The sequence below is a fragment of the Pleurodeles waltl genome, chromosome 10, assembly GCF_031143425.1.
Source record: "Pleurodeles waltl isolate 20211129_DDA chromosome 10, aPleWal1.hap1.20221129, whole genome shotgun sequence".
Taxonomy (NCBI): domain Eukaryota; kingdom Metazoa; phylum Chordata; class Amphibia; order Caudata; family Salamandridae; genus Pleurodeles; species Pleurodeles waltl.
In genome coordinates, this window is record NC_090449.1 from 110,555,692 (window position 1) to 110,561,724 (window position 6,033).

Consider the following 6,033-nt stretch of genomic DNA (forward strand, 5'->3'; position numbering starts at 1 on the left):
AGGAAAGTAAGATAGAATTAGTTATTTTTATTTATTTCTGAAGGAGGCAACACAATGTAACTTTTTTATTCAAGGTAACAGAAAGAAACACTGGTCAGATATTATTCTGCTTGTGTGTGTTTTTTGCTTAGGGATATCACTACAATATTATTCCTTCTTTCTTCTCCAGTTTTGTGTGCCTGTATTAAAACAGCAGGAATTAGAAGAATGTTTTATGTCTGATGTAATTTGTTTATTCACTGTAGAGGATCTGGGAATAATATAATCATAGTTGATCTTGTGGCAGGGTTTAATTCCTTCACTGTTAGGTGAAGTGGCTGTCTCAGAGAATTTTGGCCAATATGCACATTTACCCACAGGCATAGAGAATGTGTAAAAGCCATTGATAAATCAGCTGCTTAATGTAATAAATCAGTGTAGATAGCAGGTCACCTGCTAAACACCTTTTTGAACATTCAGTGCAAGGTGCAGTGACAGCACTTGTGAAAATAGTGCTATCACTATCCACATGGTATGGTGGTGTAAATATGGCACAAGACTTTCCACATACCAACAAAATTCATAGTTGCAAGGTATGCCATTGTTATGTGTGATACGTTCAACTAAACCTGGCTTTTTACATAACTCCATTTTACTGCTAGGGGTTTTGAGTCCATAGTTACAATGTTAACAGCAAAAAAAGTCCAAGTCTTAGATACAACATGATGCCTGTTAAAAGTTCAGGACTGATGTAAAATGAGAAATTTGCCATGGAGACACCTGGAAACTATGAATGTCCACACAAAAGCAGAACACTCTTAATGTTGTCAGGCAAAAAATGCAGAAAAGCAGTGGCGAGCAGGTTTAAAGCATCTAGTTTCGGGTGCCTTCAATTGCACAATTAAATTAATCTGGTGTAGTTCAAAAGTTTAAAGGTTTCACAAGCTACTGTGCTATTGGCAGAGGTGGCCACTCCTACAATGTTATAAAATTCAGTAAGGACTAAGTGAATGATCCCAGCTGTGTCCAGGAATTTGTAAAACATTTGAATAGCACGCTCTTACTTTTTTTAATCCACTTATAGGCATGTAAACAGGCAGAGTGGAAACAGAATGATGTGAGAGGTAGTGCACTGTGAGACAGGGTAATGAGGTGTGAGTGTGAGTGAAAGTGCAGTACACCACAGACTTTCTGTGCTTAAAACAGTCTAACATAAGTCCACTGGACAACCTGCCATTGGGAAAACACATACCCTGCATTAAGTCTCCTTTAAATTAAATATTTGCTTTATAACAGTCATTGCAAAAACACAATTTATATGGTCTATTTTTGGGGTAAGGCAGCTGAATAAACACTTGTAAGCACTGATTTAAAAAGGTTTGAAAATCACTGAGAAACACCTTTGAAATCTACAAAAAACAAAACACTGAAAACAGGACAGCCTACATATCTTTTTGTGTACCAATAAACCTGGACACCAGTATTAGTGCAGATTATGGAAGCAGTTTTAAGGATCCTTCTTTCTTGGAAGACTGTTGTTGCAATCCTTTCTGTTAAAAAGGGACCTCAAGAGGAATCAGCCAATTATAGCCCCATTATCACTTCTTGGTACAGTATCAAACGTTTTCAGCAAACTGAGCTTGGCAGATATGCTTAGTTGGTATACATTAATAGCTTGATAAGGAAGGCCCAGACTGGACATCAGCCTGGGACTGACTCAGCTGACCAACGCTTCTGACTTTACATGATCAACATCAATAAAACTGGAGTCAGAAGTTCTATGTTGTACGTAGCCCATATTATTCTTAAGATTGTCTTTGACTTTGTGGGAGAGACAAACTTTGGCAGGCTCTAGTATTTTCATCTGCGGTATTAATTCTAGTCGTTCTTTTACAGGAATTTCTAAAACTTTAGCTAAAATATAATGCAACTTACAGGGGGATTTGGCACAACAATATGTGATCCACCCAGGGATGGTGAAGAATGAAGATTTTGGTGATAAGCAATGAATCAGCCAAAAACTTCATTTAAAAAACTCTGTTCAAAATAGAATGTGCCAAAATGTTCTGTTACCTGGGAATTATATTTGGTGATATGGTAGAAAGGGCAGGTTGGTAAACTGCCATTTCTCATACGAAATGGACCAAAGCCTTTACCATACTCACATTCAAATTCAGAGACCATTTATTTATTCTAGAGTGTTAATCAAGCCAAGGTGGTTCTTTGATTTGTATGGTGATGAACGTTGGGTGTTTCCTTTCAGGTATTTGGATGGTGATGTGAAGGTCCTTTCTGGAAGCGACTTGTGGTTCTGGGACATCTGTGGATTCACTGATATTAGAGTTAGGGATGAAATACATCACTGATAAAATTAAAATCAAATCTTGTATGTATTGTGTTTGCCTCTGGACATATGACGTTAATGGGTTCCACAGAGATTCATTAGAAGATATTCTAGCTTTTCCTAAACACATTGTACCTGATTTACAAAGGTAAGGTATACTTTTGAGCCAGTCTAAAGTTTGTATTAAGCTTTCAGTATTAAAAAACTATGAGTGTAAACCTACTGCAAAAGCATGACTTACATGTCCCCACCCGAGAGTAAAGCAGTTTGTTTACTTTTGTTTGGCTGCATTGGGTCTCTTCCTAAATCCTAAACCTGTCTTAGTCCATCCTAATCATATCCCCTTTAGTACTAAGTCTGGCCTGTTGTCTACCTCACTCTCCTGTGTCCCTCCCACATTAACTACTAAAATCTATTCTTACGTATGCGAAGACTCAACAGTCAGGGCTTTGAACCCGTAAGTATAGACAAATTTACAGTATGTAGTAATACTACTAAACATGCTACAAAACGCAGTTTGAGGATCAGGCTTTACGTTTTCCACTATTCTAACATGTTAAAGACACTCTGTTCGAAATAGGTTCTCCTAAAAATGTGGGCTAGTTCAGAGTCTGCATCTAAACCATCAACTGAAATTTTAAATATCAAATACTGAAAATTGAAATTGAAGTTAACAATTAATCTGCCACAGGGGACAAAGGATTGGAGTAGTGTCTGTAGAGTAGGAATCAAAAGCATTGTGAAGAGTGGCTGAAAATCAAACACAGGGAGCACATTCAGTTCTCATGGCTCACTGAACAATCTGAACAATCTCAAAGAACAGTATTTGGGGTTATATATGTGTGGTTATCTCACAAAGGAAGCAGTATTGCACAGGCTCTAGTTCTGACCACAATATAAACAATGGAGGAGTACATTTCCCAAAGCTTTTTTGTTTGACCATAATGCCTCAACTTGCCAGCCAGCAACTGCAAACCTTTCATACATACATATGTACAATTTGTAGTTATCCATTTTATCTCTGCTTCTACGATGGAGAAAAGACATTCATGAACTTTGAAATGATTTTAAATATTGTCTGTTGGTAGTATTCACTTATTTCTTGTATTCTTATTTCAGTTCACATGTTAAATATAGCTGTAGACAGTCCCCACAGTATAGACACTCAGGAGAGGTAAATTTGGGTTTTTGAGGTAAGTATTTATTAGTAATTTGAAATAAGAACTGATGAAAAGTCAGTACGACGTTTAGCGCCAGTTTCTTCTCTGGAGTGGTGAATATCTTCCTTCTTATCTGTGTCCCTTTTCTTCCTTTTCTCTAGGTGGCGTACCGGATCGTCCTCATCAGGTCCCGGATGTGACATACAAGAAAAAGGGAACACATACCGCTGGTGAGTGGAACGGACGCCTTATACCACGTCTTCTACTTATATGTTTTACTGGGGAAAAGGTTTAAGGAGGGGGGGGGGTTTATGTGTGATATAGGTGCCAGTGAGGACTTCAGGGCTTGTGTATATTCCGTACTTTACCCTTTTGTGCTCTCCCGGTGCTCTCTAAAGTGCCCTTCTCTCCTCCCTCCCCTCACCCTGCCTCCCTCCCTTCCCCAGCGTTTCTCCCCTTTTATTGTGCCCCTCGGTTTGTCCAGAAGGACCGTACCTTGTAGAGCCACGACCCTCCAGGGTCGTGGCTGGCTCTGTGGAGGTCCTCTCGTCGGTCTGGGCTGGTCTCCCCTGCTTCCGGTCGGGCGCTGTTCCTCTGGGTTCGGGTTCCGCCGCTTCCAGGCCACTGGGGTCCTCCTCCGATGTCCTTGTCGCCGTCTCTCTCTTCCTCCTTAGGTTCGCCGTCGCCGCCGTCGTTCTCCTTCCTCTCTTCCTTCCCGGCTCTCTCTCTCTCGACCGGAGCTTCCGTCTTTTGGCCGCCTGGTGGCCAATCCGGAGCCTCCTCGTCACCGGAGGTTGCCGAGGCAACCTCAGGACGCTGGCCTCGTTGCGGACGCGTTTCCAGGGGAACCTGGGAACGCGGCCGTAGCGGTTCCGTTTCTGCCGGTTCCCCGCTGTTGCCCGGGGCGGCCCGGTCACACACCCTTCCCCAAGAACTGTCCTGCTCCAGGACAGGCGAAGACAGAGGAAATCGGGACAGATAATCAGCGGGGGCCTGGTGAGATCCAGGGACGTGCCGAACCTGAAAGGAGAATGGTTGCAGTTCAAGGAACCATCGCAGTATCCTGGAGTTAGAATCTTTATGCGCAGCCAGCCACGTAAGAGGAGCGTGATCCGTGAATAGTATAAACGGCCGCCCTAGGAGATAGTACTGCAAACAGTCAATGGCCCACTTGATAGCCAAGCACTCTCTCTCTATAATTGGATAGTTACGTTCCCGGGAAAACAGTTTTCTACTGATGTAGACCACCGGATGGTCAAGCCCCTCGCTATCTGGCTGAGTCAGAACCCCTCCAAGCCCAACATCCGATGCGTCAGTGTAGAGGTGAAACGGCTTCGTAAAATCTGGGCAGTGCAGGATGGGATCGGAGGTTAAGGAAACTCTCAACTGTTCAAAACTCGCGTTTTGCGTCTCCGAAAAAGGCAAAAGTCGATTGGGATATCGTTTAGTGAGTAGGTCCGTAAGAGGTGCTGCTAAGGTGGAGTAATGTGGAATGAAGCGCTGATAATAGCCCACTAATCCTAAAAAGGAGCGTAATTCCTTTTTCGTGTGTGGAAGAGGGGCATGTAAAATGGCATCCACCTTCCCATTTTGAGGTTGTAGTGTACCCTGATTAATCCGATATCCCAAATAGGAGATGTCGGTTTTACCTATCACACATTTCTTGGGATTGGCCGTCAAACCAGCAGTTTGAAGGGCTTGGAATATTCTCTGTAGGTGTATTAAGTGGTCCTCCCATGTTTCACTAAATACGACTACATCATCTAGATATGCAGCGGAGAATGCAGGATAGGGTTTTAGAATCCTATCCATCAACCTCTGAAAGGTTGCAGGGGCTCCATGAAGCCCAAAAGGCAGTACTGTGAATTGATATAACCCGGACTGGGTAGAAAAAGCTGTTTTTTCTCTATCTGGAGGAGCTAAGGGAATCTGCCAATACCCTTTAGTTAGGTCGATAGTAGACATGTATTTTGCTTTCCCTAGTTTTTCGAGAACATCGTCCACCCTAGGGATGGGATAGGTGTCGAATAGGGAGTTTGAGTTAAGTTTGCGGAAATCTATGCAAAACCTGACGCTACCATCAGGCTTCGGTACTAGGACAACCGGTGAACACCAGGGACTAGTGGACGGTTCGATGACCCCTAGGGATAACATTGTTTTGATTTCTTCTTCGATTATGTGTTTTCTAGCTTCTGGAATACGATACGGGCGTTCTCTGGTGATCTGCCCGGAGCTTGTGCGTATATTATGGTGAATTAAAAACGTCTTTCCTGGTTTCTCTGAAAAGAGTGGTTGCCATTGTTTTAAAACCTTAAGGGCTTGTTGCTTTTGCCCTTCAGGTAAAGTATCGTCTACTATGGGTAGGGTACTTTCAGTATCGGGGTTGGTAGGGTAGAACTCGATATCTAGGGTCTTGTCGGGACACACAAACTGACCCATTTCTACGGAACGTTCAGGTTGTGCGGGGGTCTCCCATTTTTTTAGCAGGTTTACATGATATATTTGTGTTTTTATTGGACGGGAGGATATTTCGATAAGGTAGGTGACAGG